General features: G+C 41.1%; 1 protein-coding gene and 1 long non-coding RNA gene across 12 annotated transcripts in view; one reads left to right on the top strand and one right to left on the bottom strand.

Annotated features, from left to right (window-relative positions):
- TENM2 (teneurin transmembrane protein 2) overlaps window positions 1-19264 on the bottom strand; it is a 1017264-nt gene that overhangs the window by 6372 nt on the left and 991628 nt on the right. The window lies entirely within an intron of this gene.
- The window catches only part of LOC130707391 (uncharacterized), a 64164-nt gene that overhangs the window by 18726 nt on the left and 26174 nt on the right, over window positions 1-19264 (top strand). The gene's annotated exons all lie outside the window — the stretch shown is intronic.

Genomic DNA, 19264 nt, shown 5'->3' with positions numbered 1-19264 from the left:
ATCCTTTACTTTTAAAAAAAAATTGAGGTAAGTTTCACGTAACATAAAATTCATCATTTTAAACATTTTAAAGTACACAATTCAGTGGCTTCCAGTACATTCACAATATTGTACAACCTTCATTTCTATTGAATTCCAGAATATGTTCATCACCCCCAAAGAAACCGCATACCTGTTAGCAGTCATTCTGCATTCTCCTTTACCCTCAGTCCCTGAAAACCACCACTGCTTTCTGTCTCAATGGAGTTGTCTATTCTGGACATTTCATATAAATGAAATCATATAATATGTGGCCTTTCATGTCTGGCTTCTTTCATTTAGCACAATGTTTTCAAGGTTCATCCATGTTGTAGTCTATGTCAGTACTTCATTCCTTTTTATGGCTGAATAACATTCTGTTATTTGGATATACCCCATTTTGTTTATTCATTCATCAGATAATGGATATTTGGGTTGTTTACACTTTTTTTTTTTTTTACCATTATGGATAATGCTGTTATGAACATTCATGTACAAATTTATATTGATTTTTCTTCATTCACTGTCAGGATTTTATTATTGTTATTTTAGGATAGCATTTTAAAAAATGAAGTATAGTTGATTTACAATGTTGCATTCGTTTCAGGTGTACAGCAAAGTGATTCAGTTATACACATACATACATATATATTCTTTATTTAATTTTTATTTTATGTTGGAGTATAGTTGATTTACAATGTGTTAGTTTCCAGTGTACAGCTAACTGATTCAGTTATGCATGTATGTATATCCATTCTTTTTCAGATTCTTTTCCCATATAGGTTATTCCAGAATATTGAGTAGAGTTCCCTGTGCTACATAGTAGGTCCCTGTTGATTATTTTATATATAGTAGTGTGTATATGTTAATCCCAAACTCCTAATTTATCCCTCCCCACCACATTTCCCCCTGGCAACCACAAGTCTGCTTTCGAAGTCTGTGAGTCTGTTTCTGTTTTGCAAATAAGTTCATTTGTATCATTTTTTTTTTAGATTCCACATATAAGTGATATCATATGATATTTGTGTTTCTCTGTCTAACTTACTTCACTTAGTACGATAATCTCTAGGTCCATCCATGTTGCTGCAAATGGCATTACTTCATTATTTTTAAAGGCCGAGTAATATTCCATTGTCTATATGTACCACATCTTCTTTATCCATTCCTTCGTTGATGGACATTTAGGTTACTTCTGTGTCTTGGCTATTGTAAACAGTGCTGCAATGAACATTGGGGTGCGTGTATCTTTTCGAATTATGGTTTTCTCTGGATATATGCCCAGGATTGGGATTGCTGGGCATATAGTAGTTCTATTTTTAGTTTTTTAAAGAACCTCCATACTGTTCTCCTAGTGGTCGTACCAATTTACATTCCCACCAACAATGTACGAGGGTTCCCTTTTTAACACACCCTCTCCAGCATTTATTGTTTGTAGGCTTTTCGATGATGGCCATTCTGACCTGTGTGAGGTGATATCTCATTGTAGTTTTGATTTGCATTTCTCTAATAATTAGTGATGTTGAGCATCTTTTCATGTGCTTTTTGGCCATCTGTATATCTTCTTTGGAGAAATGTCTATTTAGATCTTCTGCCCATTTTTTTTTTTTCTATCAGTCTTCAATTTTATACACATCAGTGTATACATGTCAATCCCAATCGCCCAATTCAGCACACCACCATCCCCACCCCACCACGGTTTTCCCCCCTTGGTGTCCATACGTTTGTTCTCTACATCTGTGTCTCAACTTCTGCCCTGCAAACCGGCTCATCTGTACCATTTTTCTAGGTTCCATATATATGCGTTAATATACGATATTTGTTTTTCTCTTTCTGACTTACTTCACTCTGTATGACAGTCTCTAGATCCATCCATGTCTCAACAAATGACTCAATTTCGTTCCTTTTTATGGCTGAGTAATATTCCATTGTATATATGTACCACATCTTCTTTATCCATTCCTCTGTCGATGGGCATTTAGGTTGCTTCCATGACCTGGCTATTGTAAATAGTGCTGCAATGAACATTGGGGTGCATGTGTCTTTTTGAATTACGGTTTTCTCTGGGTATATGCCCAGTAGTGGGATTGCTGGATCATATGGTAATTCTATTTTTAGTTTTATGAGGAACCTCCATATTGTTCTCCATAGTGGCTGTATCAATTTACATTCCCACCAACAGTGCAAGAGGGTTCCCTTTTCTCCACACCCTCTCCAGCATTTATTGTTTGTAGATTTTCTGATGATGCCCATTCTAACTGGTGTGAGGTGATACCTCATTGTAGTTTTGATTTGCATTTCTCTAATAATTAGTGATGTTGAGCATCTTTTCATGTGCTTCTTGGCCATGTGTATGTCTTCTTTGGAGAAATGTCTATTTAGGTATTCTGCCCATTTTTGGATTGGGTTGTTTGTTTCTTTAATATTGAGCTAAATGAGCTGTTTATATATTTTGGAGATTAATCCTTTGTCCATTGATTCATTTGCAAATATTTTCTCCCATTCTGAGGGTTGTCTTTTTGTCTTGTTTATGGTTTCCTTTGCTGTGTAAAAGCTTTGAAGTTTCATTAGGTCCCATTTGTTTATTTTTGTTTTTATTTCCATTACTCTAGGAGGTGGATCAAAAAAGATCTTGCTGTGATTTATGTCAAAGAGTGTTCTTCCTATGTTTTCCTCTAAGAGTTTTATAGTGTCCGGTCTTACATTTAGGTCTCGAATCCATTTTGAGTTTATTTTTGTGTATGGTGTTAGGGAGTATTCTAATTTCATTCTTTTACATGTAGCTGTCCAGTTTTCCCAGCACCACTTATTGAAGAGACTGTCTTTTCTCCATTGTATATCTTTGCCTCCTTTGTCATAGATTAGTTGACCATAGGTGCGTGGGTTTATCTCTGGGCTTTCTATCTTGTTCCATTGATCTATGTTTCTGTTTCTGTGCCAGTACCATATTGTCTTGATTACTGTAGCTTTGTAGTATAGTCTGAAGTCAGGGAGTCTGATTCCTCCAGCTCCGTTTTTTTCCCTCAAGACTGCTTTGGCTATTTGGGGTCTTTTGTGTCTCCATACAAATTTTAAGATGATTTGTTCTAGTTCCGTAAAAAATGCCATTGGTAATTTGATAGGGATTGCATTGAATCTGTAGATTGCTTTGGGTAGTACAATCATTTTCACAATGTTGATTCTTCCAATCCAAGAACATGGTATATCTCTCCATCTGTTGGTATCATCTTTAATTTCTTTCATCAGTGTCTTATAGTTTTCTGCATACGTGTCTTTTGTCTCCCTCGGTAGGTTTATTCCTAGGTATTTTATTCTTTTTGTTGCAATGGTAAATGGGAGTGTTTCCATAATTTCTCTTTCAGATTTTTCATCATTAGTGTATAGGAATGCAAGAGATTTCTGTGCATTAATTTTGTATCCTGCAACTTTACCAAATTCATTGATTAGCTCTAGTAGTTTTCTGGTGGCATTTTTAGGATTCTCTATGTATAGTATCATGTCATCTGCAAACAGTGACAGTTTTACTTCTTCTTTTCCAATTTGTATTCCTTTTATTTCTTTTTCTTCTCTGATTGCTGTGGCTAGGACTTCCAAAACTATGTTGAATAATAGTGGTGAGAGTGGACATCCTTGTCTCGTTCCTGATCTTAGAGGAAATGCTTTCAGTTTTTCACCACTGAGGATGATGTTTGCTGTGGGTTTGTCAAATATGGCCTTTATTATGTTGAGGTAGGTTCCCTCTATGCCCACGTTCTGGAGAGTTTTTATCATAAATGGGTGTTGAATTTTGTCAAAAGCTTTTTCTGCATCTATTGAGATGATCATATGGTTTTTATTCTTCAGTTTGTTAATATGGTGTATCACATTGATTGATTTGCGTATATTGAAGAATCCTTGCATCCCTGGGATAAATCCCACTTGATCATGGTGTATGATCCTTTTAATGTGTTGTTGGATTCTGTTTGCTAGTATTTTGTTGAGGATTTTTGCATCTATATTCATCAGTGATATTGGTCTGTAATTTTCTTTTTTTGTAGTATCTTTGTCTGGTTTTGGTATCAGGGTGATGGTGGCCTCATAGAATGAGTTTGGGAGTGTTCCTTCCTCTGCAATTTTTTGGACGCATTTGAGAAGGATGGGTGTTAGCTCTTCTCTAAATGTTTGATAGAATTCACCTGTGAAGCTATCTGGTCCTGGGCTTTTGTTTGTTGGAAGATTTTTAATCACAGTTTCAATTTCATTACTTGTGATTGGTCTGTTCATATTTTCTGTTTCTTCCTGGTTCAGTCTTGGAAGGTTATACCTTTCTAAGAATTTGTCCATTTCTTCCAGGTTGTCCATTTTATTGGCATAGAGTTGCTTGTAGTAGTCTCTTAAGATGCTTTGTGTTTCTGCGGTGTCTGTTGTAACTTTTCCTTTTTCATTTCTAATTTTATTGATTTGAGTCCTCTCCCTCTTTTTCTTGATGAGTCTGGCTAATGGCTTATCAATTTTGTTTATCTTCTCAAAGAACCAGCTTTTAGTTTTATTGATCTTTGCTATTGTTTTCTTTGTTTCTATTTCATTTATTTCCACTCTGATCTTTATGATTTCTTTCCTTCTGCTAACTTTGGGTTTTGTTTGTTCTTCTTTCTCTAGTTCCTTTAGGTGTAAGGTTGGATTGTTTACTTGAGATTTTTCTTGTTTCTTTAGGTAGGCTTGTATAGCTATAAACTTCCCTCTTAGAGCTGCTTTTGCTGCATCCCATAGGTTTTGGATCGTTGTGTTTTCATTGTCATTTGTCTCTAGGTATTCTTTGATTTCCTCTTTGATTTCTTCAGTGATCTCTTGGTTATTTAGTAACGTATTGTTTAGCCTCCATGTGTTTGTGATTTTTACGTTTTTTTCCCCTGTAATTCATTTCTAATCTCACAGTGTTCTGGTCAGAAAAGATGCTTGATATGATTTCAATTTTCTTAAATTTCCTGAGGCTTGATTTGTGACCCAAGATGTGATCTATCCTGGAGAATGTTCCATGCGCACTTGAGAAGAAAGTGTAATCTGCTGTTTTTGGATGGAATGTCCTATAAATATGAATTAAATCTATCTGGTCTATTGTGTCATTTAGAGCTTCTGTTTCCTTACTTATTTTCATATTGGATGATCTGTCCATTGGTGTAAGTGAGGTGTTAAAGTCCCCCACTATTATTGTGTTACTGTTGATTTCCTCTTTTACAGCTGTTAGCAGTTGCCTTATGTATTGAGGTGCTCCTATGTTGGGTGCATATATATTTATAATTGTTATATCTTCTTCTTGGATTGATCCCTTGATCATTATGTAGTGTCCTTCCTTGTCTCTTGTAACATTCTTTATTTTAAAGTCCATTTTATCTGATATGAGTATAGCTACTCCAGCTTTCTTTTGATTTCCATTTGCATGGAATATCTTTTTCCATCCCCTCACTTTCGGTCTGTATGTGTCCCTAGGTCTGAAGTGGGTCTCTTGTAGACAGCATATAGATGGGTCTTGTTTTTGTATCCATTCAGCAAGCCTGTGTCTTTTGGTTGGAGCATTTAATCCATTCACGTTTAAGGTAATTATTGATATGTATGTTCTTATGACCTTTTTCTTAATTGTTTTGGGTTTGGTTTTGTAGGTCCTTTTCTTCTCTTGTGTTTCCCACTTAGAGAGGTTCCTTTAGTATTTGTTTTAGAGCTGGTTTGGTGGTGCTGAATTCTCTTAGCTTTTACTTGTCTGTAAAGCTTTTGATTTCACCATCGAATCTAAATGAGATCCTTCCTGGGTACAGTGATCTTGGTTGTAGGTTCTTCCCTTTCATCACTTTAAGTATATCATGCCACTCCCTTCTGGCTTGTAGTGTTTTTGCTGAGAAATCAGCTGTTAACCTTATGGGAGTTCCCTTGTATGTTATTTGTTGTTTTTCCCTTGCTGCTTTCAATAATTTTTCTTTGTCTTTAATTTTTGCCCATTTGATTACTATGTGTCTCGGCGTGTTTCTCCTTGGGTTTATCATGTACGGGACTCGCTGTGCTTCCTGGACTTGGGTGGCTCTTTCCTTTCCCATGTTAGGGAAGTTTTCGATTATAATCTCTTCAAATATTTTCTCTGGTCCTTTCTCTCTCTCTTCTCCTTCTGGGACACCTATAATGCGAATGTTGTTGTGTTTAATGTTGTCCCAGAGGTCTCTTAGGCTGTCTTCATTTCTTTTCATTCTTTTTTATTTAGTCTGTTCCGCAGCAGTGAATTCCACCATTCTGTCTTCCAGGTCACTTATCCGTTCTTCTGCCTCAGGTATTCTGCTATTGATTCCTTCTAGTGCAGTTTTCATTTCAGTTATTGTATTGTTCATCTCTGTTTGTTTGTTCTTTAATTCTTCTAGGTCTTTGTTAAACATTTCTTGCATCTTCTCGATCTTTGCCTCCATTCCTATTCCGAGGTCCTGGATCATCTTCACTACCATTATTCTGAATTCTTTTTCTGGAAGGTTTCCTATCTTCACTTCATTTAGTTGTTTTTCTGGGGTTTTATCTTGTTGCTTCATCTGGTATATAGCCCTCTGCCTTTTCATCTTGTCTATCTTTCTGTGAATGTGGTTTTTGTTCCACAGGCTGCAGGACTGTAGTTTTTCTTGCTTCTGCTGTCTGCCCTCTGGTGGTTGAGGCTATCTAAGAGGCTTGATGGGAGGCTCTGGTGGTGGGTAGAGCTGACTGTTGCTGTGGTGGTCAGAGCTCAGTAAAACTTTAATCCACTTGACTGTTGATGGGTGGGGCTGGGTTCCCTCCCTGTTGGTTGTTTTGCCTGAGGCAACCCAACACTGGAGCCTACCTGGGCTCTTTGGTGGGGCTAATGACAGACTCTGGGAGGGCTTACGCCAAGGAGTACTTCCCAGAACTTCTGCTGCCAGTGTCCTTGTCCCCATGGTGAAACAGAGCCACCCCCCGCCTCTGCAGGAGACCTTCTGACACTAGCAGGTAGGTCTGGTTCAGTCTCCCCTGGGTTCACTGCTCCTTCCCCTGGGTCCCGATGCACACACTATTTTGTGTGCGCCCTCCAAGAGTGGGGTCTCTGTTTCCCCCAGTCCTGTCAAAGTCCTGCAATCAGTTCCCACTAGGCTTCTAAGTCTGATTCTCTGTGAATTCCTCCTCCCGTTGCCAGACCCCCAGGTTGGGAAGCCTGACGTGGGGCTCAGAACCTTCACTCCAGTGGGTGGACTTCTGTGGTATAAGTGTTCTCCAGTCTGTGAGTCACCCACCCACCAGTTATGGGATTTGATTTTACTCTGATTGCACCCCTCCTACCGTCTCATTGTGGCTTCTCTTTTGTCTTTGGATATGGGGTATCTTTTTTGGTGAGTTCCAGTGTCTTCCTGTCGATGATTGTCCAGCAGCTAGTTGTGATTCTGGTGTTCTTGCAAGAGGGAGTGAGAGCATGTCCTTCTACTCTGCCATCTTGGTTCCTCCTTCTGCCCATTTTTTGATTGGGTTGTTTGTTTCTTTGATATAGAGCTGCATGAGCTGTTTGTATATTTTGGAGATTAATCCCTTGTTGGGCACTACGTTTGTAAATAATTTCTCCCATTCTGTAGGTCGTCTTTTCATTCTGTTTATGGTTTCCTTTGCTGTGCAAAAGCTTTTTAAGTTTAATTAGGTCCCATTTGTTTATTTTTGTTTTTATTTTCATTACTCTAGGAGGTGGATCCAAAAAGATCTTGCTGCGATTTATTTCAGAGTGTTCTGCCTATGTTTTCCTCTAAGATTTTTATAGTATCTGGCCTTACATTTAGATCTTTGAACCATTTAAAGTTTATTTTTGTGTATGGTGTTAGAGAATGTTCTAATTTTATTCTTTTACATGTAGCTGTCCAATTTTCCCAGCACCACTTGTTGAAGAGACTGTCTTTTCTCCATTGTTTATTCTTGCCTCCTTTGTTGGAGATTGACCATAGGTGTGTAGGTTTATATTTGGGCTTACTATCCTGTTCCATTGATTTATATTTCTGTTTTTGTGCCAGTACCATACTGTTTTGATTACTGTAGCTTTGTAGTATAGTTTGAGGTCAGGGAGTATGATTCCTCCAGCTCCGTTTTTCTTTCTCAGGACTGCTTTGGCTATTTGGGGTCTTTTGTGTTTCCACACAAATTTAAAAATTTTTTGTTCTTGTTCTCTAAAAATGCCATTGGTAATTGATAGGAATTGCATTGAATCTGTAGATTGCCTTAGGTAGTATAGTCATTTTCACAATATTCATTCTTCCAATCCAAGAACATGGTGTATCTTTCCATCTGTTTGTGTATCTTTGATTTCTTTCATCAACATCTTATAGTTTTTAGAGTACAGGTCTTTTACCTCTTTAGGTAGATTTATTCCTAGGTGTTTTATTCCTTTTGAAATGATGGTAAATGGGGTTGTTTCCTTAATTTCTCTTTCTGATCTTTCATTGTTAATGTATAGGAATGCAACAGATTTATGTGTATTAATTTTGTATTCTGCAAATTTACCAAATTCATTGATGAGCTCTAGTAGTTTTCTGGTAGCATCTTTAGGATGTTTGCCATTGTGGCTGGAAAAGATGCTTGATATGATTTCAGTTTTCTTAAATTTATTGAGGCTTGCTTTGTGGCCCAAGATGTGATCTATCCTGGAGAATGTTCTGTGTGTACTTGAGAAGAATGTGTATTCTGCTGCTTTCAGATGGAAGGTTCTATAAATATCAATTAAGTCCATCTGGTCTAATGTGTCATTTAAAGCCGTGTTTCCTTATTGATTTTCTGTCTGGATGATCTGTCCATTGATGAAAGTGAGGTGTTAAAGTCCCCCACTATTATTGTGTTACTGTTGATTCTCCTTTTATGGCTGTTAGTATTTGCCTTATGTATTGAGGTGCTCCTATGCTGGGTGCATATATATTTACAATTGTTATATCTTCTTCTTGGATTGATCCCTTGATCATTATGTACTGTCCTTCTTTGTCTCTTGTAACAGTCTTTATTTTAAAGTCTATTTTGTCTGATATTGATAATCCAGCTTTCTTTTGATTTCTATGTGCATGGAATACCATTTTCCACCTCCTCACTTTCAGTCTGTATGTGTCTCTAGATCTGAAGTGGGTCTCTTGTAGACAGCATATACCCGGGTCTTGTTTTTGTATCCATTGAGCCAGTCTATGTCTTTGGGTTGGAGCATTTACTCCATTTACATTTAAGGTAATTTTCGATATGTATGTTTTTATTGCCGTTTTGTTCATTGTTTTGGATTTGCTTTTGCAGGGCTTTTATCTTCCCTTCCTCTTTTGTTCTCTTTCTTGTGATTTGATAAGTATCTTTAGTGTTGTGTTTGGATTGCTTTGTGTGTGTGTGTGTGTGTGTGTATCTATTGTAGATTTTTGGTTTGCAGTTCCCATGAGGTTTTGATATAGAAGTCTATATGTATACAAGATTGTTTTAAGTTGCTGGTCTTCTAATTTCCAATGCATTTACGATATCCTGTATTTGTACTCTGCTCTTCTCACGACTGCTGGTTTTGATATCATATTTGTATGTGGATGATTTCCTACTTTTACTTTATGTTTGCCTTTACTGGTGAGCTTTTCCATTTGTAATTTTCTTGTTTTTAGTTGTGGCCTTCTTTTCCGCCTAGAGAAGTTCCTTTAGGATTTGTTGTAAAGCTGGTTTGGTGGTGCTGAATTCTCTTAGCTTTTGCTTGTCTGTAAACCTTTTACTTTATCCATCGAATCTGAGCAAGAGCCTTGCTGGGTATTCTTGGTTGTAGGTTTTTCCCTTTCATCACTTTAAATATATGGTGCCACTCCCTTCTGGCCTGCAGAGTTTCTGCTGAAAAATCAGCTGATAGTCTTATGGGGATTCCCTTGTATGTTATTTGTTGCTTTTCCCTTGTTTTTAATATTTTTTCTTTGTCTTTCATCTTTGTCATTGATTAATATGTGTCTTGGCGTGTTCCTCCTTGGGTTTATCTTGTGTGGGACTCTGCACTTCCTGGACTTGAACGAGTGTTTCCTTTCTCATGTTAGGGGAGTTTTCGGCTATAATCTCTTCAAATATTTTCTTGGGCCCTTTCTCTCTCTCTCCTCCTTCTGGGACCTCTATAATATGAATGTTGGTGTGTTTAATGTTGTCCCAGAGGTCTCTGAGACTGTCCTCATTTCTTTTCATTCTTTTTTCTTTATTTTATTCCACGGCAATGATTTCCAGCACTCTCTTCCAGCTCACTTATTAGTTCTTCTGCCTCATTTATTCTGCTTTTGATTCCTTCTAGTATATTTTTCATTTCAGTTATTGTATTGTTCATCTGTTTGTTCTTTAAATCTTCTAGGTCTTTGTTAAACATTTTTTGTATTTCCTCAGTTTGTGCCTCCATTCTTTTTCCAAGATCTTGGATTATCTTTACTATCATTACTCTGAATTCTTTTTCAGGTAGATTGCCTATCTCCACTTCACTTACTTGTTCTTCTGGGTTTTTATCTTGTTCCTTCGTCTGAAACATACTTCTCTGCTGTCTCATTTTGTCTGACTTCCTTTGTTTGTGGTCTCCTTTCTGCAGGCTGCAGGTTCGTAGTTCCTCCTTCTTCTGGTGTCTGCTCTCTGGTGGCTGAGGTTGGTCCAGAGGCTTGTGTAGGCTTCCTGGTGGGAGGGACTGATGCCTGCACACTGGTGGTTGGAGCTGGGCTTGTCCCTCTGGTGGGCAGGGCTGTGTCAAGGGGTATATTTTTAGGTGGCTGTGAGCTCAGTACAACTTTAGGCAGCCTGTCTGCTGATGGGTGGGGCTGTGTTCTCTCCCCCATCCCACTGGTTGTTTGGCCTGAGGCGTCCCAGCACTGGAGCCTGCAGGCTGTTGGGTGGGGCCAGGTCTTGGTGCCAAAATGGTGACCTCTGCGAGAGCTCACACCAATCAACATTCCCTGGGACCTCCACCACCAGTGTTCCTGCCCCCACAGTGAGCCACAGCCAACTGCCGCCTCCCCAGGAGACCCTCCAAGACCCGCAGGTAGGTCTAGCCCAGGCTCCTATGGAGTCACTGCTTTGTGCTGGGACCAGTGCATGTGAAATCTTGTGTGCATCCTCCAAGAGTGGAGTCTCTGTTTCCTCCAGTCCTGTGGAGCTCCTGCACTCAAGCTCTTCTGGCCTTCCAAGCCAAATGCTCTGGGGCTCCTCCTCCTGTTGCCAGACCCTCAGGCTGGGGAGCCTGACGTGGGGCTCAGAAGTCACTCCTGTGGGAGAACCTCTGCAATATAATTATTTTCCAGTTCATGGGTCGCCCACCCAGCAGGTATGGGATTTGATTATAGAGTAAAAGCACCCCTTCTCTTGTCTCATTGTGACTTCTTCTTTGTCTTTGGTAGGTAAAATATCTTTTTGTTGATGGGTGTTCAGCAGTCATGATTTTGGTGTTCAGCGGTTAGTTGTGATTTTGGTGTTTTCATGAGAAGAAGTGAGCATAAGTCCTTCTATTCCGCCATCTTGTCTGGAATCGAGAGGCTCTACATATATATTCTTTTTCAAATTCTTTTCCATTATAGCTGATTACAAAATATTGAATATAGTTCCCTGTGCAATACAGCAGGTCCTTGTTGTGTATCTATTTTATATATAGTAGTGTGTATCTGTTAATCTCAAACTCCTAATTTATCCCTCTCCCCTCCCTTCCCCTTTGGTAACCATAAGTTTTTTTCTCTGTCTGTGAGTTCGTGTTTTTAAATAACTTAATTTGTACTATATTTTAGATTCTACATATAAGTGATATCATATAATATTTGTCTTTCTCTCTCTGTTTTTTTCACTTAGTATGATAATCTCTAGGTCCATTCATATTGCTGCAAATGGCATTATTTCATTCTTTTTTATGGCTGAGTAATATTCCATTGTATATATATGCCACATCTTTATCTATTTATCTGTTGATGGGCTTAGGTTGCTTCCATGTCTTGGCTATTGTAAATAGTGCTGCTATGAACATTTGGGTGCATGTATCTTTCTGAGTTATAGTTTCATCTTTTCTGGATATATGCCCAGGAGTGGGATTGCTGGATCATATGGTAGTTCTATTTTTAGTTTTTTTAGGAACCTCCATACTGTTCTCCATAGTGGTTGCACCAGTTTTCATCCCTGCCAACAGTGTAGGATGGTTTCCTTTTTTCCACACCCTCTCCAGCATCTATTATTTGTAGACTTTCTGATGATGGTACAAACTGATGTTTGAAAACCTCTTTTCAGTTCTCTTGTGTATACACCTAGGTGTGGAATTGCTGGGTCCTATGGTTAAATCCTTTACTTTCACTTTTAAAATAGACCAGAATCTGTGTCCACTTCTCACCACTTCCACCACCTCAACCGTGGCCCATCATCTCTTGCCTTGATTTCTAACTGGCCTCCCTGCTTTCACCTCTGTGCTCCACATACCTTGTATGCTCCACATTACCTTTAGACATGGAAAAGGCCCTTATCATTCCTTTACTCATAACACTCCAGGGATCCCCCATTTCTCTCAATGAAAAAGTGAAAGTCCTTCTAATGGTCTCTAAGGACCCTTGCCCGTGATCTCTCTGACCTCGTCTTCTCCTCCTCTCTCTCTCTTGCTCACTCAGCTCCAGCCTCTGTGCTGTTTCTTGAACATGCCAGGTGCACATTCATCTCGGAGCCTTTATACAGGCAAGTCCTCTGCCTGGAGTGTGCTTCCCTGAAGGTATCTTCTGGCTGTCTCAACTCTTCCCATTTTCAAGTTTTGCTCAGATGTTGCCTCCAATAAGGCCAACTTCATGTTTAACCCCTGCCTGTTCCCACCCCCAGCAATCCCAAGTCCCCTTCCTCCACTCATCCCCCCACCCCCAAAACAGTTACCACACTTGAACATGTGTCTCATTTGGGCATTTATTACATTTATTGTTTATTGTCTGTCTCCCTCACCGAGAATGTAAGCTCCATCAGGACACGGAGTTAAAAAATCTGTTTCATTCACTGATGTCTCCCCAGGCCTAGCACAAAATAGGTGCTCAATAAGTATCCATGGAGTGGATGAACAAACACTGAATATATGTGGCAAAAGCCACCCTGAGTAGTGTGTGTGACAGAGGAACTACCTGTACTTGCTTGAGAAGATGCTTCTGAAGGGGCTGAGTAAGGTCTACCCACCTCCTGCCCTGGGACTGCTATGAGGGGTTTAATGCTGACTTCACTACTAAACATAGGGGCCTAGAAGACCCTCTAATGAGAGGGACTCTGGAATCCACAGTGTGTCCATCAGCCTTAGGCAGAAACAAGTTCCTTGAATGATGTGGCAAGTACACGTATTAGCGATAGCCCATTTAAGAGTCATTTAACATCAATAATCATCAGAGAGATGCAAATAAAAGCCACAGTGAGATAGTACCTCACACCTGTCAGAATCACTGTCATCAAAAAGACAAGAAACAGTAAGTGCTGGTGAAGATGTGGAGAAAAGGGACCTCTCGTGCAGTGTTGATGGGAATGTGAATTGGTGTAGCCACTATGGAAAACAGTATGGAGGGTCCTCAAAAATTAAAAATACAACTACCATATGATCCAGCAATTCCATTCCTGGGTATTTATCCAAAGAAAACACTAATTTGAAAAGATATATGCAACCCCATGTTCATTGTAGCATTATTTACAATAGCCAACATATGGAACCTAAGTGTCCATGGACAGATGAATGGATAAAGAAGATGTGGTATATATACATATATAATGGAACATTACTCAGCTATAAAGAAGAGTGAAATCTTGCCATATGTGACAACATGGATGGACCTGGAGGAGATTCTAAGTGAAAGAAGTTAGAGAAAGACAAATAACATATGTTTTCACTTAAATGTGGACTCTAAAAAAACAAAACAAATGAACAAATGTAACAAAACAAACAGACTCAGATACAGAGAACAAACAGGTGGTTGCCAGAGGGGAGGTGGGTTGGGAAATGGGCTAAATAGGTGAAGGGGATTAAAAGCTACAACTACCAGTTATAAATAGGTCACAGGGATGTAATGTACAACTCAGGGAATATAGTCAGTAGTACTGTAATACCGTTTGTGCATAATCTATAAAAATATTGAATCACTATGTTGTACACCTGAAGCTAATGTAATATTTTAAGTCAACTATACATTAATAAAAAAACTCATTTAAGAATACAAGTTTGAAATTGCCTTAAAAAGTGTGTCAGCATCAAGCAGACAGAAGCCTCGCTTTAGTCTAGCAATGATCATATATATCCACAGAGCACCTCTGTGCAAAGTAGGTGGTGAATGCTGTGAAGTGCGGTTACCAAACTTTGGGTATTCGTGGTTACCCGTCATGATCACCTATCGTGGTTGTTTTGCCATATCCAGGGATCACCTGTACTTGTTTTTCTTTGTCTACTTAAGCAAATCCATTAAAAAAAAGAAAATTTATGTCACTACCATAAGTGGGAAAGCACTCTCACTTGATGCAAACAGAAAATAACTGTAAAATTAAAACAAAACAATGCAATTAAACTGGAGCATGATTTTGTTACCTGCTGCCGGGGGAGTCTTAGACCTGCTCTCTCTCTGTTAAAAAGGGAGATGAGAAGTGTTAATGAGGTGTTACATACACACCAGCATCAAGTGGAGGCTTTCTCCTCTGCCGAATTGGGAGAATAAAAAGATTACTGAAGAGAAACTAACTTTCCCCATCTGTGTTTCCATGTTACTTAATACCTCATCTGAACAACATATAAACTCATCCCATCTTTCACCAGGGATATGGAGGGAATCCCAAGAAAGGCAAGAGAGAGGTCTTTGCCCTCAGCCGACTCTCCCCAACGTGATCTTTCCCCTGCAGGGATCCCTCCCTAGTCTCCAGGAGATGATGTTAACAACCCCCCGCCTTTGGGACCAGACATTTCAATGGCTGCTCCCATCAACAGTATAGTTCATGTCATCTATCTGTTTTATATTTTTAAGTTTCTAACATGGCTTGGTTTCCAAGTCTAACTCTCTTCTGAAATGTTTCTTCAAGTTGCTTGTCTCCTCCATCCTGCAGAAGGCACTTCTGGCATCACACAAACACCCCTCCTCCTCTCAAAGTCACTGGCTGTCTCTGGTGACAGCCTCCCTAAACAATCTGTCGAGAGGGAGTCCTTGAGGTAGGAGTGGCAATGTGGCCCCTCCTAATAGCCCATCACTCCCCCTCCTCATGTTCTTCACAGCATGGGCAGCTGAAGCCCACGCGCTCTCTCTAACACACGCTGTCAGCACAGCAGCCTAGGTGGTAAGTGCAGGGAGAGAAGACAGTAAAGCAAGGAGGAGGTTGGGCCTCCCTCCTCACTTAGGGAAATCAAACTCCACAAAATCCGACTTCACGCTCGTGTGTGCCTGGGGGTCTGTAAGCCCAGAGACCAGCCGGGGAGAAGCCAACCCGTGTCATTGTGGGTGACATATGGGAGGTTTGCTTAACTCCAAATTTGGGGTTTCAGATTTGCCAAAGCAATGCCACTCAGAGCAGAGTTGGGATGTGTTTCAGGGTGGAGCTGGAGATCCCTGGGAACCCCAGAGAATTACACAAAGGTGGTAATTTCACTCCTCACCTACAAACTCCCTGTCTCCAAGTCCATAGCTGCTTATAAGTAACAAATGCGTTCCTACCATTGATAAGCCTTTGCCCAGGGCTAGGTGCCTTATGTGTCATGATTCACTTACTTTTCACAGCACCACAGGGTGAGTGCTCTTACTGGCACAATGCTGCCAATGAAGAAACTAAGGCTCAGAAAGTTTAAGACATTCGTATAGGTCACACAGCAAGTGACTGGCAAGGCCAGAATTGGTGTCTGGAGATGTATTCAGGTTCTACCATCAGAAGGAACTGGCTCGAGGACAGGCCAGGCTTGGGCCTGAGCACAGGTCTTGGTCTGCCCAGGACTGAGGAGTTTCCTGGGACTCGCTGTCACTGGAAAAGCCCAGGGAGCTGCAGGTTTTTGGGGAGAGGGTCTGTATCTCTCAGTATGTCTTTTTTTTTTTTTTATTTAAAGTATTTATTTATTTATTTATGGCTGTGTTGGGTCTTCGTTTCTGTGCGAGGGCTTACTCTAGTTGCGACAAGCGGGGGCCACTCTTCATCGCGGTGCGCGGGCCTCTCACTGTCGCAGCCTCTCTTGTTGCGGAGCACAGGCTCCAGACGCGCAGGCTCAGTAGTTGTGGCTCACGGGCCTAGCTGCTCCGCGGCATGTGGGATCTTCCCAGACCAGGGCTCGAACCCGTGTCCCCTGCATTGGCAGGCAGATTCTCAACCACTGCGCCACCAGGGAAGCCCCTCTCAGTCTGTTTTTTATATCCTTTCCTCTAATATCATTCATATCACAGATATATCAATCATCAATATATTACCTTAAACAATAACTGTTAAAAAGGGTGCAGCTTTAGAGCCCGTGAGTGGGAAAGGAATCACTTCTTGCCCTCCCTTACCCCCCTTGGTAGATACAGCTGTGTCCAGCCCAGATGTCTTTGAGCTCCTAACGAGTATTCTCTGCTGCTCTCCTTTGTGCCAGCATTTTGGGGCGGAAACAGCCTCCTTCAGCCTCAGGAGCTGTCTCTTGCATTCAGAGAGCTCTGTTTCCAAACAGCAAAGATTCTTTTGAGCACCAGAGAGAGAGTAGTTCTGTTCATTGTGTTTCTGCCGACTACATCTTAATTCCTTCTTAAATTGTGAGCTGCAAGTTCAGCCACTCTGGTCATCTCCTATGATGCAAATCAAGACACATATAGATGGGTTTACAGATCAGCCAACATCCGAATGGTGGAGAATGATTTGGTGTCCTCTTCTGGGGTGCAATCTCCAGGGGTCATCTCACGTGGAGCGGCAGCAGGTGGGGGCTTGTGCCTGGTCCCGCTCTCTTCACCCAGCCCCTCTTACTTTGCTTTGACTGCAGACGTCAGCTCTACGCATGTAGCTTCTCTAACATTATCTTTTATTTTAGACTCTTTCTAATGTTTTCTGGATTCAGTTTTGTTGGACTTAGTTCAACTTGATTTGATGCCCATTTATTGAGTCTCCATGAAGCACTGGAATGAGGAAAGCCGTCTTGCTATTCAGAAAACTCTAATTTCTTTTTGTCTTTTCAGGAGAACCAGGAGAGTAGCTGAGCGGGTCAGTGAGGCGCAGCGTGCTCTGCGAATGATTTTGTTTGGGTCTTGGCAGCTGTAGGTGTGTGTTCATCCCACGCTGAGGGCTTTCTTTTTATTTGCCTCTGGCTGATTCATCCCTAAGGTATCCAGTGCCAAGCCAGGCTCTGGGAAGCGCATTCTTGCGGGGCGGGGCCTTCTTCTCCTATGGTTGAGATAGGCATGGGCTGCCTCCCCATTCACACTGTTTCCTTTGTCTGGGATACGCTTCCTCTCCCTCCCCCACTTTATAATGGCCTCTGCTCAAATGCCACCTATCTGTGAGCTCCCTAAATAAACAAGACACTTCCCACCACTCTCTAACTCCTTACCTGTTTCATTTATCTTCCCTGCCTTTATCATTATCTGAAACTATATACATATGGGTGTGTACTTTCCTGAGAGGTCCTTTTACTTGAAACTGCAGTGAACTTGGGGGGGACACAAACCCTGCCAAGCCCTGGGGAACAGAGGACGCCCTGGCAGAGTAGCATGGCAGGGCCTCCTGATGAGGCGCACTGGGGAGACCAGGAGGGAACTAGCTTGGCCAAAACTCCTGCCCTCCAAAGGTGGCAGCTGCTTCGGTTGTAGGAGGACACTGGGTTCAACTTCAAAGGCTCTGGAACTTGTCGGTGAGGCATAGCAGGGCCACAAGTTGACCTTTAGGGTCATCTATTTCTTTCTGCAGCATGGGGCACTGAGGGCAGCACTGTGTTCCAAGGAGCTGCTGCTTTCTTTCCAATCTTGGGGGTGGACAAGTGATCCCTGGCCACCTGAGGGTAGGGACCCCTTGGGCTTGATGCTTCCCTGGCCCATGGCCAAGAGCTATGAGTTTCCCAGAACTTGGGGGGGGCTTGGAATTGGGGTCCCCATTGTTACTCCTCTACAATGCATGTACAGGTGAGATGGCTCCAGATTCCTTGCTGAAAGTTGGTATTTTTCCTCCCATCCATCCATCCATCCATCCATCCATCCAGATTTCCTTGCTTATCTCCCGGAAGATAGGGACTCTATCTTGCTCTCCACTGCATCTCTAGTACTTATGGATTAGATGAAAATATCCATGAATAGGTGGATGGATGGAGATGGATGGAAATAGATGGATAGGGACCCCCCTCCTTTTACCAATTTCTCACTTATCATGAGGAAGTAGATTATTTGCCCTCCTTGGCCCCTCTATCCACACCCATCTCCAAGCTTCCTTTGTCCTTTTGACTTTTGCTCATAGTCTTTCTTCAGCCTTGAGCTCATTTCTGCCAACCAAGATCCCCCTCATCCTTCAGGCCCAGTTTGACACGGGGCTCTTCTGTACGATGCCAGAATTTTCAAATCTGAAGTCATCTGCACGTGTGCTACACACACACACACACACACACACACACACACACACACACACACACACCCCTTTGAGAGAAGAGTGTTTGTCTTGCTTATCATTGTATCCCCAGAATGTAGCACGCTGGCCCACTATAAATGCTTGCTGAATAAATAACTGAACAAACACCTATATGGTAGCACAGACTTAATTCTCCTTTGCATTATCTTTGGTTATTTGTATTTGTATCTCACCAGCCTGGTTGTGAGGTCAGGAACTGGGTCACAGTCATTTCAGTACCTATGCTCATTCATTGCTTCACTAGTAATGGTGATGTTAATAACATGAGCAGATACCCTTTTGTGAACATCCTTGGTCTAAGTGCCAGGCACTAGACTTTACCTACATAAGTTCATTTCCTTCTTACGATCACTCTGTGAGATGATTTTGTTAGTGCCCTTTTGCAGAGAAGGAAACTACAGCTCAGAGATACTGGACAACTAGCCCAAGGTCCTTTAGCTTATAAATACAAGAGAGAGAATTTGAATCAGGTATTTCTGAGACCAGAGTCCCATTCTTTCCCCCTTCATAAGGCTGCTTTCCTCTTTTGGGGTAGTAAGGGCTCTTGTAAAAGTTATTTCAATTGAATGGACTTGAAAGTGGTCAGGACATGTTCAAATAGACCTGATGACTGCTCTGTACTGCTGTCACTTGACTGCTCTAGATCCTGTACTGCCAGTGTACACAGCCCTCCAGGATTCTCCTAGCATCAGACATAAGACCC

The sequence above is a fragment of the Balaenoptera acutorostrata genome, chromosome 2 (assembly GCF_949987535.1).
Source record: "Balaenoptera acutorostrata chromosome 2, mBalAcu1.1, whole genome shotgun sequence".
In the NCBI taxonomy this organism is placed as follows: Eukaryota; Metazoa; Chordata; class Mammalia; order Artiodactyla; family Balaenopteridae; genus Balaenoptera; species Balaenoptera acutorostrata.
Note: the sequence above shows the minus strand (reverse complement) of the source record. Positions and strands in the feature narration are given on the sequence as shown.